Source organism: Sinocyclocheilus grahami, unplaced genomic scaffold (assembly GCF_001515645.1).
Source record: "Sinocyclocheilus grahami isolate Dianchi unplaced genomic scaffold, SAMN03320097.WGS_v1.1 scaffold314.1, whole genome shotgun sequence".
Classification (NCBI taxonomy): domain Eukaryota; kingdom Metazoa; phylum Chordata; class Actinopteri; order Cypriniformes; family Cyprinidae; genus Sinocyclocheilus; species Sinocyclocheilus grahami.
The window spans coordinates 629,431-643,400 of record NW_015505493.1 but is presented as its reverse complement, the minus strand read 5'-3'; the positions used below and the strand labels follow the sequence as shown (position 1 = coordinate 643,400).

The 13,970-nt window shown below is 38.6% G+C and overlaps 1 protein-coding gene across 1 annotated transcript in view; it reads right to left on the bottom strand.

Annotated features, from left to right (window-relative positions):
- LOC107601912 (disheveled-associated activator of morphogenesis 1-like) overlaps positions 1-13,596 on the bottom strand; it is a 63,843-nt gene extending 50,247 nt beyond the window's left edge. Inside the window, exon 1 of the mRNA XM_016294276.1 lies at positions 13,313-13,596. The gene's annotated coding sequence lies outside the window, so the exon portion shown is untranslated. The remainder of the gene's footprint in view (positions 1-13,312) is intronic.
- Between the last annotated feature and the right edge of the window lie 374 nt (positions 13,597-13,970).

The following is a 13,970-nucleotide window of genomic DNA, read 5'->3' as shown; positions in this document are numbered from 1 at the left end:
CGGAAGCCGTTCCGGCAGGTGACGTAAGACGTCGACGTAGCGTGATTAGTGACGAGTGCGGAGACAAAACAAAACGCCGGTCACGAATTAGAAGCACAAAACGAGGATTTGTAAAGAAAAATGTCGGAGGATTTCGATATAAGCCAAAAGGAGACTGGTTTTCCTTTGCTAAAGTAAGGAAACTTTGTTTCCTTTGCTCCTGCATTTCTCAGAGGCGCGTGCTGCACATACGTCTTACGTCATCCGCCTGAACGTCTTCCACGTACCACAGTCAGCGGAAGTGAGAAAAAAAGTGTTTATTACGTTTGAAATATGGATATTTATCTTACAAACATACATGGATTCGCTACAGGAGGCCTTTATTCACCCCCCGGAGCCGTGTGAGGTACGTTTTATTACGGATGCACTTTATTTCACGTCTTCTGAACGGTTGACAACCGAACACCCGCTTACCCTCATTGAAAGGCTTGGAGGGGCCAGGACAATTTTTAATACAACTTCGAATGGATTCGTCTGAAAGAAGAAAGTCACATACACCTAGGATGCTTTGACGGTGAGTAAAACACATGCTAATTTTCATTTTTGGGTGAACTAACCCTTTAAACGTTTGACAGCACTAATTTTAATTCAGAACATAAAAAGCATGTTCAAAGAAAGGTTTGAAAAGTTACATTATTTTATTGTGTCTTTGAATAAATTAATAAATCTAAACCACACTGAATCTATTACCATTGCCATTATTGCCATAAACCCAATAATCCAAGACTAGCCTTTTATGTTCATACTTTCCAAAAATGCAATATGAACAACTGCTGTAATAACAATTAGTGTACGACAAACTTCTTTGTGTAGAAACATCTGTCACTCAAGCCCAGCAGCAGAAGGTCCATCAGCTGTCTTTACAGCTTTGCATTTGGGTGTGGAACCACAAACAAACAACACATGGCCTGAACAATGAACACCACAGTCGCTACGTTGAATCTGCAAAACCAGCAAGATTCTCTGCCTTGGACAGGCGTACAGACGTGCAGGTGTGTGCAAACACCTGTGAGGCATGTCAGCGCCCATAAAGTGAGGAACCGTTTGCCCTGTGGGCCAAGGAGGATGATTCTGATCACAGATGGCTGCCCTGAGGTCACTGAGAAACACACTGTGGGAAAACGTGACAGAAGAAGATTGAGGATTATTCTAGGAAAAAATAAAGAACGAGGAACTTAAGAGAAAAAATAAAGTGGATGAGAGAAAGCTATGTAGGTGGAGATGTAGACGGTCCTAGCCAAGTCTTCCCTTGAGTGGGCGAGTCTGGCACCGATGCCCCTTCACCGCCTGTCGGACACGAATATAAATCCACACAGCTGGAGTACAGCTGAATATAACACCTCTCCACCAGTCCATTGCCACAGTGGAATTCCCAGCTGCCCCTCCCTGGAATTGGAGCCGGTCGAGTCCCAACTGAAACTGCAAACTTCAAACGGGTTTTGTATGTAATATGTTTCATCCTTAGGAAAACTTTACTAAAACATGCCAGATGTAGTACAATTTTTGTTTGTAAGAAGACATTAATACAGTAAGGACTCATTAAACTGTTCAAAAGGGACAGTCAAGATATTTATAAAGCTAAAACAAATCGATTTTGCAGCCTTGGTGAGCACAAGAGACTTCTTTTCAATCTTACCGACCCCATCAACATATTACTAATCCAGCTGAGCCGTTACTTGCCTCACCCAACAGTCAGCGTCTGGTTGCACTTACTGACATCCTGCAAACCGACAGGAGCGATCTGGTTGGGTGAACTCTGAGATCATCCCTCAGTCCACGAAAGATCACGAGCCGCCACGCATTCCTTCCTATCTGTGGTGCGATATCAATACATGTGCCCTGTGGCATAGACCTGTGGCCCTGGAGTACAGTGAGGAAACTCCAACAACACTCGCTCAGATTCTCTGCCTAACCTCTGGCTGACTCGAAGCTGATAATAAAATAACCTTTAACAGCATTAGACCATAAGGTTAGAATCAAGACAGTTTGACTTGTGAGTAATCAGTGTCTTTGATACCAGGAATGCCAGTTTGTGTTCACACACACACACACACACAAATATTTTTTACAGTAAAAATATTTAAACATCTGTTAACATAAGTTGATTAATTAATTATTTTCTTAATATTTTTTTAAATCTCCAACTTTCTTTTTGAAAATCCACTCTGTGCCAAAACCCTGAGAGTCTATGTTTACTGTAAGTTAACATGGACTGGGTGGATTTTGGACTTTTGTGTCAGATATGGCCAATCCAGTCTGTCTTTGGTTTTTTTTTTTTCAGTGTCTTGACCAGTTTTTGGAAATCTGTGCTGTGGTTTATTCCAAAATGGTGTTTGGAGAGCTGTGTTGCAAGTGGCCCTAACCAAAGGAAGGTGGTTATGGCTGGAACTGCATCAGTAAGAGATGATGGAATGAATGAGGATTTATTGCACATACAAATTACCTCCATTTTCACCAAAGTGGAATAAACAACTGTTACAAAGTCTGACATTCTCACTGTCATCAGACACAAGCACAAATACAAGTGTCTTTATACAGAGTCAATTGGTCACACATAATTTAAATAAACATATCCTTTGGTTTTAAAAAAATACGCTATATATTAAAAATAAATATTTCTGTTTTGTATCCGAATAAAAAGATAAATTAACCTGCTAAACATTTGTACTGTATAAGGCTTATTTTCTGAGAATATGTCATGAATATGAGTGCATTTGTATTTAGATGTTTTACTGGAAAAGAAGACAAAAATACTACTTAAGAAATGTTTATTGCAAGATTATTTCTTGGCAAAGTCACAAACCATTAATAAAACTGATAGAAACAAGCAGAGAATTTATATGCTTTTTTATCCCAGATTACTATAAACACAGAACTAAACCACAAAACATTTCACTAAGCATGTAACCTAGAGGCTATAACCTGTCCTCATACATCCTAAAATGACATTTGATTCCATCGCTGTTTAACATTTGGCAGCCCAAACTTGCTAATCTAAAATTTGTATCATTAAGTAGCAGTGAGGTCAAAAATGAAAGCAAACCAACCTAAGTGTTATGCATAAAATATGTTTATTATGTTCTGTCAACAGAAAGAGATTATTTTTAGTTTATTAACATGGTATATTAATTCCCTCAGTTTTATTGCATTCACACACTGCCGTTTAACAGGCCAGATTTCAAACTGAAACCATTGTATAGAGGAGTTATGACTTGCTGACACACATTAGAATCTCTCCTTTTTTCTTATTCAGCTGACACAACAAACAGAGGCGGTCATGTGACCTGACTGCTTTGCATAAAGTAAAAAACAAACCCCCGCTCCGCCATGTGACTGCCATAGGGGCCGCCGCTTAATCTTTTACAGATGGATTATGATTAAGCAATAAGTAATTACTGCTGATGCAAAAGACTTAAACTGTGATAGAGGCTGTACAGTATGTGCCTGCAGCATTAGAGGCAAATGCATTGGGGTCAAGAGTTTACTGTAAATCACTTCCTTGTTATTTCCATAGAGGTGCAAGGTGTACTTAGCTGGAAGACACATGAGCAGGAACAAGCAGTCCTAAGTGTTTACTGAGACACATTTGAGACTTCAAACACAGATACTATCAGGAGAAACAGAAATGGTCTGCTAACTCCAATTGTTCCATTTAGCAACCTTAAAACACAGAGCTCAAAAAGAAATATGATAAAAATCGAATGACCTTGAGACGACGTTCTTTAAACATTAACCCTGTTGTTTAAAGTTTCCAACAAAATGGAAAGAATGTCAACATGACAAATGAACAACCAGAAAAATGATTTTATCTTCCGAAGAAGATAAACAGGAAGCCGGTGAAGGTGATAGAGTGAGAAAAACACATTTCATGACAGATGTCACCGCTCTAACAACCAGCGTTGAGAAGCTAAAAGCGACACTACCGCTTGACTATTTTGAAAAGAGCGTAGCTATACTGTCACGGTACTGAAAAAGTTACTTTTGTCAAGCAAATCAATGCTTGTCATCACAGTCTATAAAACATGTAGCAAGCACACCTAGTCCTCTCTGACTCGCGCTCAGATATAATGTTGGTAAGCAGTTTGAATCAGTTTGTTTAATAACATGAACAGAATCAAATAAAGTATTCACCAAATAAAATGACAAATAGTTTTTGACTTGATTATATAAATAATGTTGTTTTGTAGATTTATTTAGTACAAATGTAACTGTATCTGTTCAGTGTAATAGAGCGCACAAGTCTTCATTATAAACCACAAACCAAACCAACCTACGAGGTAAATCACAACATACACTTTGATTTGAAACAAAAAATTATTTGAAAATCACACAAAAAGACAAAGGAACATGACTGTGTACTTAAAGGTATAGTTGAGTTCACCCAAATATGAAAATGTTGTCATTATTCATTTACTCACCCTCATGTCGTTCCAAACCTGTGTGAGTTTCTTTCTTATGTTGAACATAAAAGAAGATATTTTGAAGAATGCAGGTAATCAAACAGTTGATGGTCCCCCATTGACTTCCATAGTACTTCTTTCCCTACCTATGAAAGTCAATGGGGACCAACAACTGTTTGGTTCTTCAATTTTTCTAAATATCTATGTGTTCAACATATAAATTAAATTTAAACAGGTTTGGAATGACATGAGTAAATGACAAAATTTTCATTTTTGGGTGAACTATTACTTTAATGGTGTTAGCGCGGTGAGGGTTAAAAACTAGTTCAATGAAGCACTGCTAGTGACAAAAAATAAATAAATAAAATAAAATAATGGAGGAATCTAAAACTATTGATTTAAATATGTTGCTTATATACATATATAGGTAGCTGACTAAATACTTTTTTGCCCCACTGTATATACAATATATATACAAATATGTAAGTAATTTTTAGACTGACTCTACATTATTCACTAAAGAGTTATTTTGGTGCAATTTGCTTGTCCCAGTTCTCTGATTCGTGGAGATTTCTCTGCAGAATCATGGGTAATATAGATTTTTTTAAAACAGGAAATCAGATGTGGAACATGATTCTTTAAAAAATAAGTTGAAACAGTTCAGACAGGTGGCTTCAACAAAAGCTATGCCATTGAGATCTTGTAGCTCACAGTAGGTCTATCTTTAAAGACTCAATTACCCAGTGGAGAAAATGGAAGTTGTACTTCCAAAACAAAACTGTTGTGCTCTATATTTTCACATGTAGCTCATGGCTTGCAAGCTTACAGTTTCATAGTAGCTTCAACATTGTCCTAAGAAGGAAGTAGAAGCATTTCAGAAGTACTTACTGATGTTACAAATATCGTTTTCTTTGTCATCATCGGAAATACCTTTTCAGTGGCCAAAATGTACAAGCAGGAAGCACAGTTACTAAGCATTTTCAGTTACTAAGACCTTTTACTTGTGACAACAAAAAGGGAGAGGGGTACTGTTGAGGGATTTATACAAAGAGGTTTAGTGTAGATCGCCACTGTAAGCCACTGGTGTTCACATTGATACGGTAACTGCATTAATCTTTCAACTCTTTCACTTCTGGCCCTGCTGAGGTTTTATCTTCCCTGTGGGCCTGTCCTGACAGGCCACATTCCGCACATAGCCAGCCGAGCTCTGCTCAACCCCACTGCCATCTCACCATGCACCCTATTGTCACTCTTCCTGTGTCCTCAGGGCGCTAATGGTAATTGGGTTCAAGTCTGCATTCGAGTCCAACACTCGTTAGACTGCTTCTGTTATTTTTGTCACAGAATGAGTCAATCTTCCTTGAAAAACACAATGCCAAAGACTGTTTCGCACCACATGCACAAGTAGTGAGTAAGTGAATCAGCAACAACAACACTGACAGCGAATCAGACGCTCCATACAGAAAATAAAGAGATAGCCTAATTGGGTTGCTATACATTGAATCTGAACTGTAATACATTTTGGAATAATTATCCGGTTTTGCCATTAACAATTATTTTCTTTAATTTGCAAATTGTATGTGCATACAGTTGGTAATTAATCTACACAAAACAGAATCCAAACCCCAAGATCTAGCTGTAAACAGCTTAAATCATCTGGATTCAGTCAGATTTACTGAATAGAAAGTGCTGTTTGTGTGCCATAAGCCACTTATTTGTTTGTATCCGTTCACATATTTAATTACATACTGCTCTGTGCATAAGAGACGGTCACACACACCCAAGTCATTGTAAGCCAACTATAGTAACAATACACCTGCAGACAAAGGGTGGAGATATACAGTGACATTTAGTGTCTAGTGTTGGTTTGGAAATAAACATAAACATCCTTCCAGTCAGTCAGGCCATCAGAATAAGAAAGAAATGAAAGAAAAATTACAAAGACTGAGAGCCATGTGTCAGGACGTACCAGCGGTGACTTTATCCACTGTGACAGGCTGAACACCCCTCACCCCATCAGGAAGGCCTGTACAAAACAAGGCCATTTCTGTCCTACCGTTTCAGTCTTCTATTTTCTCTTTCCATTTCTCTTCTCAGCTCCTACTCAGCAAAAACTAAGTGCACTTAATCTGATAATTTGGCTGGAGTGATGCCCAGATTACATTACTTAGGATTCAGCACAGAAAAAGGTTAAAACTGCTTAACAAGCATCAAATACAAGCCAATTACATTTTATTATAATATAGGCCTATGCTGTGGAACAAAACAAATCACTAACTAATCAGGCTGTGTTCTCTGTTGAGTATTCAACCCACAATGAGTCAGTCTTTCATCTAACTCAAGTATAAGTACTAGGAAAACCATTAAGCATTAAATAAAGGCAATTAATAGTAATCCACAATTAGTAGGTTAGTAGCAGCATACACAGTCAAGTGAAATAAATGCCTCTTTTGGCCTAGCTAGTTTCTTAAAGAATGATAAGAGCTGTGGAAACATCCCAAACCAAGAAAAGCGTTCAACGATAACACTGAAAATCCAGTTAAATCAGAATAAGCTCTTATAATCTCTAGACAGTGTCTGCAACAATTTACAGTTCTGTTTTCATAAAATAAAATAAAATAAAACAGCACTAGTAAATATTAACTACACACTGCCAAAACTGCCACAGTGCAAGCTCTTGCAATCCCTACTCCAACAGTGTCTATCCTAATTTACAGTTAAATTCTAAAAAATAAAATAAAATACAGACTCACACAACTGTTTCACTGACACAGCGGCAGCCTAGTGCAACAGTGTCTTCCACAATTTACATCTCTTTTAATAAAATAAAATGTAACAAAATAACTCAGTGGTCTATGTTTATTATTGGTTGCTTGGATTCTGTACATTAGTGTATCCAACGTAGAGTCAACAAGAGCGTTTCTGGGGTGCAAATGTCATTTTAACGCAGTGGCCTGGGACCGTTCTGGGAGTGACTGCCAAATCAGATTTTCTCTCAGAAAGCTGACAACAGGGCATTCAGGGGTAGTGGCTTTTTAATACACATGTACAGGCCATGCGTTAATCTGTTTTATGGCTGCAAGCATGCCATTTCACTTGTCTGAAACATTTAAAATTAATTTAATTCTACAACCAAAAAGTGTTTACACTGACAGTGATTAAGTCACATTCCTACTCTATTTCTCTCTCATTCCCATTGATAGTTTTTGCATTCATTGTTTATTTGCATAAGGTTATCCTCTGCTCAATTTTGTGGCAACATCAATTACAATAACAGACGTATCCCAAATGACATTATCCCTCGCCATCTTCCAAGTCTAAACTTAATGCTTAGTTGATGAAACCAGTTTTTATAGTCAATAAATACTGATATAAAAATTCAATTCAAATTAAAGGAAAAGGGGTCCAATCTAAGCCTAGAAATCAAGAAATATGGATGTGTCCCAAATGACAACATCAACCCCTCGCCATCCACGAAGATCAATAACAACTGATACCAGAACAAAATTTCCAATTAAACGAAAAGGGGTCAAACCTACAATATAAATGTAAAAATAATGGGCATGTCCCAACTGACAACATTAGCCCTCGCCATTTTCCAAGTCTACACTTGATGCCTAGTTGATGAAACCAGTTTTTATAGTCAATAAATACCCATACAAAAATAAAAATCAAGTAAAAGTAAAGGGGTCAAATCTAGCCAAGAAATCAAGAAATATGGACGTGTGCCAAATGACAACGTCAACCCCTCGCCATCCTCCAAGTCTACACTTGACGCCTGGTTGACAAAATCAGCTCTTAAGGTCGATCAATACTGATACTAGAACAAAACTCTCAAAGCGCATAAAGGAGTCAATCCTTGCCTAGAAATCGAGAAATAATGGACATGTCCCAAATGATAGTGTCAACCCCTTACTGCCCTCTAAATCTACACTTGATGCCTGGTTGATAAAACTTGCTTTTATTGTCAATCAATACTGATGATACCAGAACAAAACTCTCAATTAAAAGAAAAAAGGACAAACCTAGCCTAAAGCTTGAGAAATAATGGACGTGTCCCAAATGACAACATTAGTCCTCACTGTCCTTCGCAAGGATTGTTGAGGTAATATTCCACTATGAGGTCCATAAACGTTAACAAAAGGTTTAAAAAAAGCACCCTTCTCAAACCTAACATCACAAATAGGACAGTATACGGTCTTGTGGATTTCATGAATCTGCAGAAGCAAAGACCACAAGGCCACTCCACATCAAGTGTGTCATTTGGGATGGGGCCAGCACACATTTCACACACCGATAAGTTCATAATGCTTGCCCTTAAAATAGCTTCTTAAATCAACATTGTGGAGAGGAGCACTGGGGAACCTTTGAGTGCTTCCCAGCATGGGGACTCGTAGACCTGGAGAGTGAGATATAGACTGAAGCTTTCAAAAGAGGTGTTGAGTAACACTACGATTGTGAGAAAAGCCCTTCATTAATCATGAGGGTGGTGGTAGCTATCAAGCTAACAGCTAGGTCTCCCCCTTATGTTTTAAGGAACACAGTATCTGGATGGAAGACCACAGTGAGCTTCACGGCACGGGCCAGGCAGGGATTCCTACGACGTGAACCCAAAGCTGGGGTTCAGATTCCACACTCCCTCCTGTCAGGGGTAATTTAGAAGGAAAAACAGGAGGAGAAGATGAAGAGGTTTGAATAGCTGCTCCCCCTTGCAGACAGCCAGTCAAACATGTTCTGTAGACAATGAGACCACCATCCCCCCTCTCGACACTTGCACAAACTGCATACACAAGCACAGACACACACACACACACAACAGTCAAAAGCATGAGCATTCCTCTCCACACTGACACTCCCATCTGAGAGGCCAGGCCAAACTGGGTTTAACAGAATAGTGATCATTTTATCAGGGGTTCATTATCCTAGCCTGGTTCTGACACAAACCCAACCCTATCCCCCAGTTAAACTCAAATAACTATCTAGTAGGGTTGAACGATTGTGGAAAATAATCTAATTGCGATTTTTTTTACCAATATTGCGATTGCGATTTAATATGCAATTATTTTTTTAAAGCTCTTCATGTTCTGTATTATTCAACAAAGGCAAGCTATAAATGATTGTATAGTATGCTCAACACACTATTAGATAGATTAAACATAAATGTTCTTTTCTGTAGGCCAGGCCTATATGTTACGATGAAATTAGGTGATGCATGAATTGATATGAATGACATTTTTATTTAACAACTACAATCACAGTATGTTGTCGGATCTGTTGAACTTCCAACCTTGTAAGCATGTAATAATTATGTTTAAATAAGCCTGGTGTAAACATTAATATGAAAGTCAGTAACAAATCACACAAACTAAAGTAGATTGCAGAAATATAAAAACAAATCTGTTGCTTTACCACACTACTTTGGGTAATTCAAAGTCACTGTAATAAACATATGTAAACATGTGCACTTTTTGGTCGCGCCCCCCCTTCCGGAATCCCCATCCCACCTCAGACTACCAAATAATTTCATAACATTATGAAAAATTTATACTTTTTTAATTAAAAAAACCTACAAGGAAACAAACACCTGCATCACTTGAAACATTGAAAAATAGCATAGAGAGAATAACTAACAAATCACACAAACTAAAGTAGATTGCAGAAATATAAAAACAAAGCTGTTGCTTTACCACACTACTTTGGGTAATTCAAAGTCATTGTAATAAACATATGTAAACATGTGCACTGCACTTTTTAAACACTGTCTGTTAACTTTAGACCAGTGGATCTCAAACTTTTTTTGGTCGCGCCCCCCCTTCCGGAATCCCCATCCCACCTCAGACTACCAAATAATTTCATAACATTATGAAAAATTTATACTTTTTTAATTAAAAAAACCTACAAGGAAACAAACACCTGCATCACTTGAAACATTGAAAAATAGCATAGAGAGAATAACTTATTATTATTATTATTATTCTCCTCTCGCAGTTATTTATTTATTTATTGTGGGTTTCATGCTGTCCGCTAAGGCATAGGACACACACAGGCTTTCCTCCTCACCAACAACATTAAACACCGTGTGTCTACACCGGACGCGAGCGGCAAAATACAGTAGAAACCATTATAATCAGTGACGCTGTATACACTGGATGCGGCGTGACAAGACAAAACCCGACATTAAACTGATGCCTTGTTCTATTTATGACGTACTGACTCAAAGTTAAAATGATTTGCAACGGTCGCTTTGCCGCGTCCAGTGTAGAGCTGTTGTGGCGCGACGCGACAACTGTAGCGTAGTGAAGCCGAGAGCAAGATAGGCCTTGTCATATTTTCTGCATTTAGCTTTTAAATGACCAGCACCTGTACTGGGTCTGTGCGACTTCATCTATGGCTTTTCTCTTCCCTTTCACAAACCAATCCATCTCCCATTCTAAGTTACGTCCTTTGGCTGTTTACTGTTTTATTTCTTTTCTTTTTCTGCCGATGGCCCGCGCTCGACTTGAAGCAGCGCTGCTTAGACCGATGGGTGTGTGTCATCAAAGTACTGCGAGAGCTATAAGAGCGCAGACGTCTCCTTATGCTTTCTCTCGCCGTACTTTGATGACACACACCCATCTGATATTCAAGTCCAACATACCTCTTTACTCTCGCGTGTCACGTGACCGTGTAATCGCAGCCTCTGCGATTGAAAAATCGCGTTATTTCATATCGCGATATTATCGCAAATGCAATTACTCGTTCAGCCCTACCATCTAGATCATGTTATTTTAAATATAGATGTTTTCATAAGGTTGCACAATATTGGTTATTGGTCAATATTATAATTTTTCTTTTAATTATTGTTTTTGGATCAATTATATTCTAAATATATAAATTTCTCATTTTCTCAATTTAGATTACCTTTGCTGTCACTAATGTTCACCTGAAGTTAATTGTTAAAACCCCTAATAATTAAATAACTCTGCACAATGTAATCATTAGCAAATGTCAAAATATTTATGCTTTTGTCATACTATACATTAAAATGGTTGTGATGCCTAACTTTCACTTTAAAACTATTTGTTTTCGTTTATACTGTTGTATTTTTTATTTATTAAGACAAAATAGAATAAAATTTGAATATCGGCCACTTGTTGTTATCGGCAGTGTTGTTACTGTTAACTAAAACTATTATAATCCTTTTATGTAATTACAATTAAGCTGACATAAAATAAAATATAAAATATTAGATAAAACATATTTATAAAATAAATATTAGATGAAAAACTTAGAATTAAAATTAGAAATGGTGCAGATTATCTGCATAGGCCAGATTGGACTTTTTAATGCACTCTTCTGGTTTACACAGCTAAAGCCCTGAAATAATGAGTCAATGTAGCCCACATTTAGCTCAAATGCAGCAGGCATGCTTGCAGATGGCAGTCTGAACTTGCCTCGGCCTGGGGGCCACAAGAGTTGTGTTGGCCGTGGATAAAAGATTGAAGGAGTTCAGTGGAGAGATATTGTGGACTCTGAGACTCCGACTGACAGGAAATGACACCTGACACAGTATGGCGGCTCGCTGACTCCTTTGACCACTGCGAATGCTAACTTGATCCTATACTTCCCCCGAGGCTAGGGACATCCTCACGAAATGCCAATTTTGCTGAAGCACAAAGGATAATGAGTTATAGGTTTTATACACTTTACATATCATCCATCTTTCTCCATTCATTTAAAATTGCACTATACACTTTAGACATAAATATAACACAACACAGACAAAACATAAATTCAGTGATGTGAAAGCATTACATGGCAAAAGTGTAGCAAAATCTTTGCATTAAGGATGCTATCAGTCCCGCCCTTGCCCTGGTGTTGCCATGGCAACCAGCACATGTATCGTCGACCGGCATTCAACCCTCTTTTTTGCACTAATCCAAGGACAACCACAGTAAACAAATACAAATAATTAACTTGCGTTTTTGATGACTTCTGTCTAACAATGTTTAGATGACCATGTGAAATGAGAATCTGACAGCCAAATTAAATCCTGCAATCCAGAAGGTGAGCCACACCCTCTTATTAAAAACCATTTCATATTTAAATGAGCAATTAGCCTATGAGACATTTGATAGGTCAGCAGAATTCTCCCTCGATATCAGCCCGAATATTTACATTAATTATGAACGACACCATCCAGAGCTCTACAGCGGAAAGACAGCAACATATCAAAGAATAAAAAGGTAAAATAAAGGACAAGAGGGAGATAAAGCTTCAGAAGCTACTGCTTTGAACCCACAACTGCCTCAGTCTTAACCCAGATACCTCTGAGGATGGGGTAGCGCTTGAAACAGATGTGACAGCAACATTTTGAACCGAAAGACCATAAGCTATCTCGATATGACAGCTCAGAGCATGAAAGATACCGTGAAAATAATCACTCATGCTGGAGTTAAACAACCAAACAACTTGTTCTCCTTTAAGCACATCCCATGACAATAAATGCAACCAAAACAAATGCTCAAGATAAGGAATACAGCCAGGAAAGACTCGTCAATTTGTGAAAGCAGTTTGCTTTCAAGGTGATCTCCGCTCACCCAGTCCAGTCATATTAAAATGGATGCCTGCGACGCGTTTAATACTCTCATTTTATATTTGTATGCATAATTCGGATGATTAAAGGAGAGCCGCATGTCTTGTCACCTCAGCGGACACACTGCAGAGCCGCACACGTCCACAGCGCTCAGTGAGAGAACGCACACCTGCCCTTCAAGGCTTTACGAGCTATTAAAACAGCTCAGCTGCCGTTCCGTCACAGCTAAAGAACAACACAGGAGAAATGCCCCGCAAACGTTCATTCAGACTGTCATGAGATGCTTGTGTTAACTTACCCTGTATGCCTTTGCTTACGGTCCGTTTAATGTTACATCCCTCAAGAGGAAACGAGACTGGCTCCAGAAGCCAAAAGGATCTTCTCTAAAAGGCTTGAGAAGAATGTAAATTCAAGGATGTCACTTCAGTCATTCTGAACATAAATGTGCCGTAGATCAGTCCCAGAACGCTTCCATATTCGAGAGCCGGCGTGAGCGATCCTCATCGGCTGACCGGTAAACACATGCAGCGTCTCCCTGCTGTTCAACAGACCATCTCATACAAACGCGCCCCCTTCTCTTTTCCCCTCCCTCTCTCTCTCTCTCTCTCTCTCTCTCTCTCTGAGGACACAGGCACAGATGTTACTAACGACAAGCCACACCTCTTTTCAACACCCAGGTCTCTCATAGGATACTGGCAGAGTTAGACTCCGCCCACTGCTCTTCACTTCTTTCCCTGCTTTCTCTCTCTCTCCTTGCGTTCTGCTGCAGTAGTTTGTTAGTTTGTTTAGAGAAGGGCTGTGAAATGGACAACCCAGGTGTGTGTTCGCTGCTATTTGTGTGTGTGCGTGTGAGCACTTAGCCATATTTTGTACCTAGAAGTGAGCTATACCTGACAAAACCTTTTGGAATATCCTCATTTATAAACATTTAAAATGTGTAGCTTTTTTCTTCTTCT